Below are 13,029 nucleotides of genomic sequence, written 5' to 3'. Positions count from 1 at the left end.
TATTAACAATGACTGCCATCAACCATGTGTTTCTTATGTGGTTAGTTTGTAACCTATTACAATCTGCAACCCTGACCACCAGTGTCTGAGGTTTAAATATAGGGACCCTGAGGCTAGCAGGTCCAGCACCTTGCTAGAAGCCTACAGCTAGGAAGGGACAGACTTGAGATTTGAGGCTCAAAGTGTGACCAACTCTGCATCCTGTGTTCTACCCACTACCCTGCACTGCCTTCCTTTTACTATATAGACAGCAAGACGGGAACTGTACCACCCACAACCAATGAATATTAATTTCTCAGCATTTGGATTTGTGAACAACCCCGAGAGAACAGAGCACAACAGACTAGTGAAGGACCTCACACATTCCTACTTCTCCAAAGCACCCAACAGCATTCAACACACTGTGCTCAATAAAAACACACACTTTTAAATAAACTGTGGTTATGGAGCTCAATTATCATCAACCCCACACCAATCTGTGTGAGTAGACGCAGCACAGAGAGGGCAGCCAAACCCCGAATATCATGAAGTAGGAACCAAGATCACTTGCAGGATTTTGCTCCAATCCTTGCTTCTCCATTCATTTTGTTTATTTCTCCCCCTTCTATTTTGTAACTTTCTTTCTCTCCCTCCCCCACTCCTTTTATTCTTATAGTTCAGGACCATCTATGGAACATGACTTTACAGATTAATCCAAAGCAGATCCATTCACAAACCAATTACAGACAGGAACAAGAACTCTGGCCAGTCAGGGGCATCCTGTGCACGAGGATGGAGAAAACTTCTAATGAAATGTCCAAGGAGATGGATCTTATGAAGCTTGGGTTCTGTGATAAAGGGAGGAAGGGAAAGAGGGCTGGGCGGGCAGTCAGTAACATCCCTGCACGTCTACACATAAAACCACAGAGTGGTTACTTGGTCAAGGCAGGGGCTCACTTCAAAAGTGTGGAACTGCCAGAGGGCAGAGCTAGAACCAAGGGGCAGAAATTCCAAGGGCAGAAGACTGTGGTTTGAGAGGAAAAGCATCCTGCTTACATCCACAGCTTTCTGCTTTGGTTTAAATATGTGCCCTAGGGCTGGGGATGTGGCTCAAGTGATAGCACGCTTGCCTAGCATGCGGGAGGCACTGGGTTCGATTCTCAGCACCACATAAAAATAAAATAAAGATATTGTGTCCACCTAAAAAAACTAAAAAATAAATATTAATAAATAAATAAATATGTGCCCTAAATTTCATGCCTTGAAAAATGAATGCCAAAGTCACATGTTAATGGTACTGAGAGGTGGGACCTCTGGGAGATGGTGGGGTCACCACAGTGGGTTCTTGCAGGAGTGGCTCTGTAATAGAAGGGAACTATCTCAAGCACACCTGCTCTGTCTTGGCATGTGATGTTATCAGGCACCATGGCAGCCCTTGCAAGATGCCAACTAGATACCAGTGCCATACTCCTGGAAGAGTACTACAGCCTCCAGTACTGTACTAGATTCCTTTCCCCTCCCCTTTCTTTCCTCCCTTCCTTTCTTCTTTCTGATATTTTGCAGTACTGAGAACTGAACTCGGGCCTCACTGTACCACGGAGTTCCATCTCCAGCCCTTTTTATTTCAGTTTGAAACAAAGTCTGGCTAAGTTGCCAACACTAATCCTAAACTTGGGATCCTCCTGCCTCAGTCTCCCCAGTCCCTGGGTTACAGGAGTGTAATCACACACTTTTCTTTATAAATTACTCAACTCAGTATTAGGTATTTTGTTATTGCAACAGAAAAAATGGAAAGATACCTTCCAAAAATGAAATGAGCCACTTTGGGTAACCCCAGTAATATGCCTGTCAGCATGTCCTCTCGAAGTCAATTCTGTCACCTGCAAGAGAATTACCTGTGACAGACAACTAACCTTTGTTAGAAATTTATATGTTCTGTAAACCTCTACATTCTATAAATTTCTATGATTCTAATGTTGGCCAGCAAGGAACACAGGTGATTCTGAAAGCCCAGTGGTTGGTCCTGGACACAGAAGGGGACAAATCACTTGTCAAAGAGTACCCAGAAGAGCTTTTGTTGATGATCCATCAAAGCAACAACAATGTAACATTTAAAAGTCATTCACCAAATCAATAGAGAATTATTTTCTTCTACTAGATTCTTGAAAGTTAAAGTTCAAGATTATTCATGTGTAATGGAATTTAAGGAAAGTTACAATTAAGCCCCTGGTCAGTAGTTATTAAAAAATCATTAAAAATTTTAAAAATAATTGAAAACCATAGAATGGAAGATACATAGGGACTGGGAGCAGAGCATGTGCTTAGTAGGTGCAAGGCCTTGAGTTCAATCTCTAGCATCATATTACACACATACACACACACACACACACACACACTCACAAAGGCTTACAGGCAATTACAAAATTCACCTTACCCTAAAATTTCTTGTTTATACCTTTGGCATCTGTTCAACTTCAAACAATTCAAAAGATCAATGGGGTCCAGAAAGACAAAACAACTGTAACCGTGCCACCTTCGATTACTCTGCATTAAAAATTCACTTGAAGCCAGGCATTATGTGACCATTACCAAATGTGATTGTCACTCCCCAGGTCATGAAGCCCCTCCTTATTTAAAATGGATGAAGCTCCAGCCATTCTGGGCTTTTAAATCTTTGCATTTCCCTTGCAGGCAGCAACTGGAAAATTCTTTCTCCCCTTACAAAACCAGCTGGATCACCATGTTTGTGCCATCACCAACCAAGACATCCCCCTTTTTTCAATATTCATATTGTTTTATAAACATGTGTGTGTGTATATATTAGTTGTAGATGGCCACAATACCTTTGTTTTTATTTATTTTTATGTGGTGCTGAGGATCAAACCTAGTGCCTCACATGTGTTAGGCAAACACTTTACCACTGAGATACAACCCCAGCCCCAAGACCCCTTTATTGCTGCTTATACACACACACACACACACACACACACACACACATCTAGGACAACACTGATCACACTCTTGATGTCCCTGTGCCCTCTCTAATACTGCAGCACCTCCCAGGCAAGATGGCGATGCCTCCCTCATTAGACTTTGAACCTTTCTTGTTCCCTATCTGTTTATTAATGGAAGGAAGGAACAGAATTCCCCCATTCCAAGGTGGAAGTACACAATCAAGTAGTAAAATACAGCTCACCCACTGTGCACCAGAAACAGTGCCACTGGAGATCCCCAGTGTCTAATAATAATTTTATTATACTTACTATTATCATTAGGTACTGGGAAATTGAGCCCAGGGGTACTCTTCCACTACATCCCCAGCTCTTTTTATTTTTTTATTTTGAGTCAAGGTCTTGCTAAATTGTTGAGGCTGGCCTCAAAATTAAATCCTCCTGCTTCAGCCTCCTGAGTGTCTGGGATTTACAGCCATGCACTACGGAATGTAGCATTATTATCCTCTTTTAAAGGAAGAAAGGATGAGACTAACTAACTTGCCCAAAGTCATAAATTGGTAAAGCCTAGACAGAAATTCAGATATAACTTAGAAGACCACTTTTCTTTGATATATTATCTCTCCTGGTCTCTCACAGGCATTGAGCATGGTAGACGTTCAATATGCTGTGCCTGAAATGCAGCTGGCTGCTTGGTTTGAACCAAATATTGCTATTTCTAGTGAAAGTGATGCTTTTAATAAACTCTAAACCATAAGAATAATTCCAATGCAAATCTGATGTATTACAGCATATTCTCCTATTTCAAATTGAATGGAAAAGACTAGTGATCCTCCAGAAATGTAGACACCCTACTCCAAATGGCATGTTTCTTCACTAACATTGCCGTCACCAAGAAGTTTAAGCAAAATTAGGGCAAGATCAACATTATTTAGGGCAGGTTTCAGGTACCTACTTGCAGGTGACCGTTATGTGATTAAGACTCTGCTTCTCATGACAAACAGCAATAAATGTTATTTTATAGCTCCCAGATAATCTCTGGGGAAGTCCCTTGGAGTCTCTTGCTTAATTACCTTTATAAAGGAGTGTCCATGTCTTTCCATTCTTTGGCTACATTATAAATGCTTTGTCATGAAAAAGGCTAGTACGAAATTGCCTTTTGTTTTTCTAAACAAAAATGGCTCTTCATTAAAAGGCTCCCGGTGATTCCACTTCATTTATGGGATCAAAACCATTATTGGTATTAGCCTACCTGTCAAGCCTTATCACAGCTGCCCAGAGCAAATTGAGGTGGCACTGAGAGATAACAGCACTGCTCCCTGCAGGATCCCATCCTGTCCTTTCTCAGTCAGGTTCTTCTTCCCTACATAAGGGCCTCTCCCTTCCCAATTCCCACCAACACATGCAGATTTGTACCCCAACTCCTCACGTTGTGCCTGACTCACAGGTGGTACTCCAGGATGCTGTTCAATGGGAGAACAGTACCTAGTATGAGGAAGTGAGTCCTCGAGCTCAGCCACCAGCACCACAAATAATAACAATAGCATAGGAAAGAGCTTCTATAGTGAACACTAAACATAACAGAGGAAGCTTCTTTAAGAAAAAACATTCTGTGTGGCATGGTGGTGCATACTTGTAATCCCAGCAACTCAGGAGACTGACACAGGAGGATAGCAAGTTGGAAGCTGGCCTTAGCAACTTAGCGAGGCCCTAAGCAACTTAGAAAGACCCTGCCTCAAAATAGAAAATAAAAAAGAATGGGGATGTGGCTCAGTGGTAAAGGACCCCTGAGTTCAATCCTCAGTATCAAAAAAAAAAAAAAAAAATTCTGTTTACAACTTTCCTGGCCCATCAGCTCTCCTAGGGCAGGTCTGCTTACAATTACAAGTTGGTCTTTTGTATCCCTGAGTTCCATGTTCATGGGTTCAATCAACTGCAGACAAAAACCATACAGAAAACAATTGCATCTGGGGCTGGCGAAGCTGCTCAGTAGTACAACACATGTCTAGCATGCACGAGGCCCTGGGTTGCAACCCCAGCACCACACACACACAATCTGTACTGAACATGTACAAACTTTTTTTTTTTTTACATTATTCTCTAAATAATACAGTCTAATAACTACCTGCACAGCATTTACAGTATATTGGGGATTATAAGTAACCTAGAGATGACTTCAAGTGGATGACAGGAAGTGTATAGGTTATATGCTCATTGTATGACATTTATATAAATGACGTGAGCATTCTAGAATTTTGGATCATCAGGGAATCCTAGAACCAATACCCCAGGAATATCCAGGGACAACTGTATATACATAGGAGCATCATTCTGGCCATGCTGATTTCCAAGTTGCCTGATTGCTCCTACAGGCCTCTCTGAAGTCACACGGGCGTTTGTTCATTCGTTTGTTCATTCATTCATTCATTCATTTATGGTACTGGTGATTGAACCCAAGATTGGGTACTCTACCACTGAGCTACATCCCCAAGCCTTTTTGTTTTTCTTTATTTTGAGTCAGGGTCTCACTAAATTACTGAGGCTGACTTCAAACTTATGATCCTCTTGTCTCAGCCTCTTCAGTGGCTCAGATTGTAGGAGTGGACCACTGAGCCCAGCTTAGCTTCATCTCATTGCTCCTTATCCTGCCATTTTAAAATCACAAGTGATATTTTTGTTTTAAAAATAAAAATGAGGGCTGGGGCTGTGGCTCAGAGGTAGAGCGCCCACCTCGCACGTGTGAGGCACTGGATTCAATCCTCAGTACCACATAAAAATAAATAAAGACATTGTGTCCAGCTACAAGTAATATATATATATATATATATATATATATATATATATATATATATATGTAAAATATATTTTTAATAAAATAAAATAAAAATGAGGGAGGCTGGGGTTGTGGCTCAGCAGTAGAGCACTCACCTTGAACATGCGAGGCTCTGGGTTCTATCCTCAGCACTACATAAATTTAAATAAATAAAATAAAGATGTTCTGTTCAACTACAGCTAATATATAAATAAATAAATATAAAAATTAAAATAAAGGCTGGGATGTAGCTCAATATGTGTTGGGCCTCAGGTTGGATCCCAACAGAGAAAGAGAGAGACAGAGAGAGAGAGAATGAATGGATGGATGGATGAATGGGAAAAGAATCAGCATTCACCCCCAAATAACCACTATTAAAGTTTCAGTATTGGAGCTGGGATATAGCTCAGTTGATAGAGTATCTGCCTCATATACACAAGGCCGTAGGTTCGATCCCAGCACTACCCCCCCACACACACACACACAAAACACAACTTCAGTATAAATTTTTTATAGAAAGAGCTTATAGGTTGTGTCCTATATATGAATATTTTATTTTAGAAATGGCATCAGAGTATTACTTATCAGTTGATGTTCAGCTTTTAAAATTTTTTTCATATTAATAAGTATGATGAGTCAGGCACAGAAGTGTACACCTGTAATTCCAGCAATCCAGGAGGCTGAGGCAGGAGGATCACTAATTCAAGACCAGTCTTAGCAACTTAGTAAGATACTGTCTCAAAATAAAATAATTAAAAGGGCTGGATATATTTCTCAGTGGTAGAGTGCCCCTGAGTTCAAAGCCAAGTAACTAAAAAAAAAAAAAAAAAAAAGTATAATTGAATGCTACCTCTGAGGACATCTACAGGTTCTTCCACTGTATGGCTGTATCTTAATTCATATTTGTTTTAACAAACCTCTTTCCTGGACAGGGCTTGTGCAATATCTGTGCTCACTTCTGTATTTTATACCCTGAAAAATGGTGCAGCTCACCAGCCTGGCTCATAGGACTGCTCCAGACTCTGACAAGAAGCTTGAGAGCCATTGCTCCTTCCCAAGAATTTAATAAGGGGCTATAGTTCAAGTAATTTTCAAAATAGCCCTCAACTATTGTGGTTAGGATCAAGAAAGTATTATACTGCCTGAACATTAAAAGATTGCAAAATATCTACTTAGAGTTTTGCAATCATCTCCATGATGGGGAATTCCAACATGCACATCTTTCTGTTGCTGTTTAAAAAAAAAAAAAAATCAAAGCATGGGGGTGGGGAGAATAGAAGAAAAAGGGGGAGGGAAAGGGGAGAATCATGAATTGAAAATGATTTCTATGCACACATGTTGGGATGAATCCAACTACTATGTATAACCATAAAGGTCTAATAAAAATTTTAAAAAATCAAAAAAAAAAAATCAAGTATGGCCACAGTGGCCTTTGCCTGGGAGAAATGTAGACTGGTGACTGTGGATTTATCTCCCCTCTCTTCATTTCTCCCTCCATCCCCTCTTCTTCCTTTCTGCCTAACAAACGAAAAATGGACAGAAAAGGGGTGGTGTGAAGAATACTACGGGAAAAGCAACTCTGGTGGCCAAGGTGGGGCTGCAGGCTATGACTGGGCATAGGGCTTCAGAGGAGGAGGAAGTATCACTTCCTTGCCCCTTCCTCCCTCGGGCTCCTCCCTCAGGCTGCAGTTCTGTTCTCAAGTGACACAGCTTTCCCGTGGAAAGCAGAAGTGGTCCTCCTTCTCCAGGGGCCCCCTGACAGACAAGCTTCTCCATTCCCCTCCCTGGGGGGGGGGGGGGAGGCGGGGTTAACATTTACAGGAAGAGTGAGGCACCCACAAGGTCCAAACACCAAGCAGACTGGACCTGGTTACTTCAAGCAGAGGCAGAGTGAACACAGACCCATAGACTCCCTATGTACTCTCACCAGCACCCAAGAGAAGCCCAAAAGCACCTTGCTCCCCACCCAAAGTTTTACCACTATGGATCTGAGGGAGGGAACTAGGAACACATTTTCAAGGAGTTTCCAACCAGTACCATTTGGGGTCAATAAAGTATGACAAGAGGGATTGTAGATGCTCAGAGAGAGGTGAGACTGCTCAAAGCCAGAGCAGCATTTGACTTTGTCTGGAGTAATAACTGTACAAAAGGAAATGAAACAAACTAAAAGACTCCGAGCTACACACCCACAAAGACTCTTCCCAATGTTCTACAACTCCACAAACCAGAATCTAGACCATTAGGAAATTGCTATATTTTATCCCCATTAGTTTTGTCATTTTGTCAGACATCATTAAACGATCTCAGTATTATGAGTAATGAACAGTTATACTAATGAGACTAATTGATAATCTCTTCCCATAATTGGTCAAACTCATGTCCTATCTATTCCTGGTTTGAAAGAAGCTTTGTTAGATGATAGAGAAAGAGCTGACGAACAGTGAGAGAGAAAGGGGAATTGGAAATATATCAAGTGTTAATAAAACACAGTAAAACAAACAACACTTTGAGAGAGATCTGTACCCCTGAAAACTATATCCTGATTATAAATATGACTTTCCAGAAATCACTTAGTGGCAAATAATGAATGTTGATGGCTAATTCACTAAGAAGGGAAAATGAAGTATAGAACAAAAATGAAGAAAAAGTCCAAAAATAAAGAATAAGGTCCCTACACTTGTTACCTTGGACAAACCTATTGCTATTCTCAATTTCAAGAGAATTCTTCCAGCTAATTTAAGCCAAAGATAAGAGAAAGTCTGTGTTACACAATGTCTCATCCCTCACTTGGCAGCTTTCCATGCTAATTTTTACCCTTGTATGTCTCCCCTCAAATGGGAACTTACTCAAAATAAATTTTAGAAATGATGATAGAGTGAACTCAAAGTTTCACAATTTAAATCAGGAAACTAAGCAGCTGTAAGGAACATTTCAGTATCTCTGACTATTAAAAAAAAATACTTCCTCTTCCATGAACAAACTTAAAGGATGGAAGGCAATGAATATGTATTATAAGAATATTGGTTTAGAGTGATGAATTGCACATAGCAAATGAGCAAACAATGGGATGTGTGTTATACCATGCGTGCTATAGGCCCTGTCTCCTAACCTTATATTTTTACCTTGAATGATGCTCTGATTGTTATAACAACCATAAAAAAAGGCTGGTAGGGTTCTTGGAGAAGCACTTTATAGCACTTTTGCCTATTGTTCCTTGGGCATTTCTGTACTAACCAATAAACATCTTAACAGCCACCAAGACAGTCACTAGAGCTGCTTGGAGAATAGCCACATAGGTGTCACCTTAGCAGTTTTTGGAGATGCCCTACCCATACCCCCACACAGGAGGCTATGCTGAAAGACACAGAAACTCATTTCTAGAGGGAGAGCTTAAGTGCTCAGCTTAATAGGGGTTTCCTTCTATGTCTTGAGCAGTTACCTACTTGGTTCTGGTAAATCCACAGTGATAAAAGACAATGACTTCATGATTCCCTATTTCTCCATTTCTACAATATATATTAAATAATAAGTTTGTTTCTTTGCTTTTAAGTACCTATTACAGGTCCAAAGGTAGACAAGAGGGAACAGCCAGAACACACCTACTACACCCAATGGTGCCACTTAGCCTGTGATCTTGGACCAGCTCCTGAATCTCCCTTTCCATATCTGTTCTACCAAAAGGTTCAAATGAAGTCAGGGTTCAGAAAAGTTCAACACCTTGGAAAAGCATAAGGTGTAGCACCAACACTGTCAAGACCTGTCCAGAAAATATCTGAGGACATGTTTGCTCTCAGTGTGTCCTTGACCAGAGTCCAACTGAACCATGGTGGCCCTTCACTGTTTGCATTAATCCATGCATCACAGAGACTTCAGTGCCAGTGAGCAGCAGCAACCATGTCCCATGCCATGGGCATGTATATGCTATATTCTTATTTATAAAATTAGCACAGGCTTGTATAAATGGTCATATGGTTTCATATTGCTAAGTGCCGATTCTACATATTCACGAGAAACAACTAGAATCTCAGGTGTTTTGGTGATTTATTTCTGAAGACAAATACAGGTAGAACTGAAAGACATTGATTTACAACGTGATGCCAGACCACTTTTCTGCTTTAAATAAGAAAGAAAGAAAGAAAGAAAGAAAGAAAGAAAGAAAGACAGCAAGCCAGCCAGCCTCTGGATATACAAAGTCTCTGCATACCTTTGCAACAAAGAAGATCCTAAGATAAAGAGATTGGGCCAACTACCTTATCAGGGGACATGTTGCTACTCCACAGATAGAGCAGAGAAGACCGGTCCAGAACAGGCATTTCCATTTAGAACACCAGTCTTGCTCAACAAAGTCCCTCAAATTCCTGGACAGAAAGCTCCCAGAAGGCTTCAAATGCCTTAGGGACTAGCTTTGTTTCATCTCCGGATGTTCTTGGCAGGACTTCCTTCCTTCTTCCAAGTAACTTCTACTGAATACCTACTATGTGCCAGGCACCAGGCTATCATTTTGGACAAGACAGACAAAAGTGTTGTTTGTGGAGCTTCCATTCTAGTGGAGAATACAGCCCATAAACATGTGGATGAACCATAGTATGACTAATTGCTGCTATGAAGGAAACACTGGCTCATTCAATGGCCTAATTGGCTTATCTCAAATCACAACTCCAGTAAACTGTGAAAGAAACCAAACTCAGGTTTCCTGGCTCCTGTTTTCTCTTACCTCACATCCACTGCCCTCTACCCTTCACTCAGCAAGAGGGTCACCCCATTTATAGCCAAAGAGGCTCAGTCATCAAAGGCTCTTGGGATCCAATTAAATTTCTGAAGCCTCAAAATGCTTACTTTCTTACCTCCAAATGAGAATGGAGAAACAACTAGATATCCCCTGTCTCAGCCCATTTCCCATCAGGGTTCACCCTAACTCTGGAAGAATTCCATAAGCTCATGTATTGTCAAAGTCTATTCCTTAAGCAATGCTATAGGTGTTGAACATCCCTACAGCCCCCTAGGGGCAGAAAACACAAGGGTCAAACATCTTTACTGGCTAGTTCTTAGGGTGCATTGGACTATTGAAACTGTCTTTCTTTCTTTCTTTTTTTTTTTTTTTTTTTGGTACTGGGGTTTGATCCCAAGGGTGCTTAACCTCTGAGTCATATCCTCAGCCCTTTTTATATTTTATTTAGAGACAGGGTCTCACTGAGTTGCTTAGGGCCTCTCTAAGTTGTTGAGACAGGCTTTGAACTCGTGATCCTCCTGCCTAAGCCTCCTGAGCCACTGGGATTACAGGCATGCACCACCATGCCCAGCTCTAGACCTGCTTTGAGACAGTAAAGCCTTCTAGTGTTTATTAAGCAATTTACCAGTAAAGTCAGAAACTAAACCAGACATGTAGTCTTAGGTTTAAAATAGACAAACTATGAAGAACCAAGGAGTCTCGTTTTTTAATTAATAGAATTAGTTGCAATAAATAACAATAACAATACCATTTACGGAATGCCACGTACCTACCAGGGGTTTTCTGTGGAGGTAGGTAGGCACTTGTAAAAGAGGAGAAAAATCAAACAGGGAATTTCAATAATTGGCCACCTTCATGCACAGCGGGGAGATTCCAAGTTCTATATTCCAACTTGGGTTTCTAAGATAGCAGAGAAGTTTGATGAAACACCCCTCCCCCGCCACACACACACACACCACGGATATACAAAAATAAAAAATAAATTTTTAAAAAGTCACAACCATTAATTAGTTCACAGGGCAGTGGGGCTGTTGTTAGAAGAAACATTACAAATGCACAGGATCAAGAAGCCGGCGCAGTCGGTCAAGATATCACAGGAAAGTGGGGACTGGAGCTTACACCCATCCCCCAAGGCGAAGGAAAGGCAACCCCTGAATTCTTAAAATAACTCTCGCTTCCTCCAGCCAGAGCGTCCGACTGCTAGGCTGCAGGGGGAGAGGAGCCGGCTCTGTGGGAGAGTGAGCACCACTCTCCGCCACAGCCGCTCGACGTCACCATCCTCCCAGGGGCCGCTAAGGAGGGCAGTTTTCCGCAGGTCTGAAAGAGGGACGGCTCTGAACCCCACTCCTCACCTCTGGGGCCCCAGACCCCAGTGGTGAGACCCGATCGCTCAATCCAAGGAGTTCCCCCGGGATCCCGGCTGCGTGCTGACTCGCGTGGACAGGGGCTTCCCCGCGGCGCTCTGCGAGTGGACGGAACCAGGACAGCAGCCGGCCCTGGCGCCCAAGCCTGGAGGAGTGCGCGGTGCACCCGCCCCGGTGCCCACACCTCCACCGCACCTCTGCGGGAGGGAGCGCTGCGGACACCTGCGGCCACCTGCGGCCGCCCGCGGTCGCCCGCACCCACGTCCTGTCCCCACTATGGGGCGGGTCACCCACAGGTTTAAAGCATCTGTGTGCTTCCACCAGCGGGGGCGGGCGCTGGGGAGGCCAGGAAGCGGCGCGCGATCTTTGCTGCCGCGGCCCCTGCCGAAGCCCAGGGTCCGGAGCTAAACCCGCAACCCGGGCTCCAACGGGTGGTACAGCCGCGATCCCACCCAGTCCCTCCAGGCCCCTGCTCTGGGCACCCCCGAGCTCAAGCCCGAGACTCACCCGCTCACGGTGAAAGTTTCGGGTCTGCGGCGGCGGAGCTCCACGGTGACTTGAGTTCAAAGCTGGGAGCGCGACAGGACAGCCCAGAGGAGCCCTCCTGGTGAGGGGCGGCGGGCAGAGAACGCTGGACACTTGGCCCAGGGGTGGCAGGGTCGGGGTCGGGAGTGACCGATGCCCTGCCTGCAGCGGTCAGGAGGCTGCAGCGCGTCGGGCCCAAAGGCTCCGCCGCAGGGGAGCGAGAGGCAGCGCGGGCCGGCACGGTGGGAGAGGAACTGGCTGTTGCTGGGTTCGGCCGAGAGGTCCCAGCTACTTCCTGGTGCTCGGATTTGCATACTGCGCCCGGAGGGCGGGGAAGTGACCGTTTGGTATTTGGTGTGGCGGTCGCGCAGAGCTTTGAAAGCAAAGAAACCTGGCGACCCACCGTGCAACCTGGTAGCCTTGGATCCTACAGTCTGAAGTAGGGATGGACTGAAGGTCTCCCAAGGACCCAAAGGGGCAACGAAAGCTCTCGCATCTCCTTTCCTTTCCTTTCGGATCTAACTGCTCAAAGCATTAGAAGTGGGTGCTCCTGGAATTAGAGGGGGGGGCATGTTCTGACCCCGTTCAACGTTTGGAGTTCTCTGGAGAGAAGGAGAGCAGAAGCAGAATTGTTACTAAGGGTGGGTTTTTTTTGTTGTTGTTTTTGTT

General features: G+C 43.5%; 1 protein-coding gene across 2 annotated transcripts in view; it reads right to left on the bottom strand.

Moving 5' to 3' along the window:
• Positions 1 to 12,883, bottom strand: part of LYN (LYN proto-oncogene, Src family tyrosine kinase) — a 118,688-nt gene extending 105,805 nt beyond the window's left edge. Inside the window, exon 1 of one of the 2 annotated variants that reach the window (XM_081265794.1) lies at positions 12,343 to 12,883. The gene's annotated coding sequence lies outside the window, so the exon portion shown is untranslated. The remainder of the gene's footprint in view (positions 1 to 12,342) is intronic. The other variant, XM_081265795.1, reaches the window with a different exon arrangement.
• Between the last annotated feature and the right edge of the window lie 146 nt (positions 12,884 to 13,029).

The sequence above is a fragment of the Spermophilus citellus genome, assembly GCF_964194105.1.
Source record: "Spermophilus citellus genome assembly, chromosome: 14".
Lineage (NCBI taxonomy): Eukaryota > Metazoa > Chordata > Mammalia > Rodentia > Sciuridae > Spermophilus > Spermophilus citellus.
Note: the sequence above shows the minus strand (reverse complement) of the source record. Positions and strands in the feature narration are given on the sequence as shown.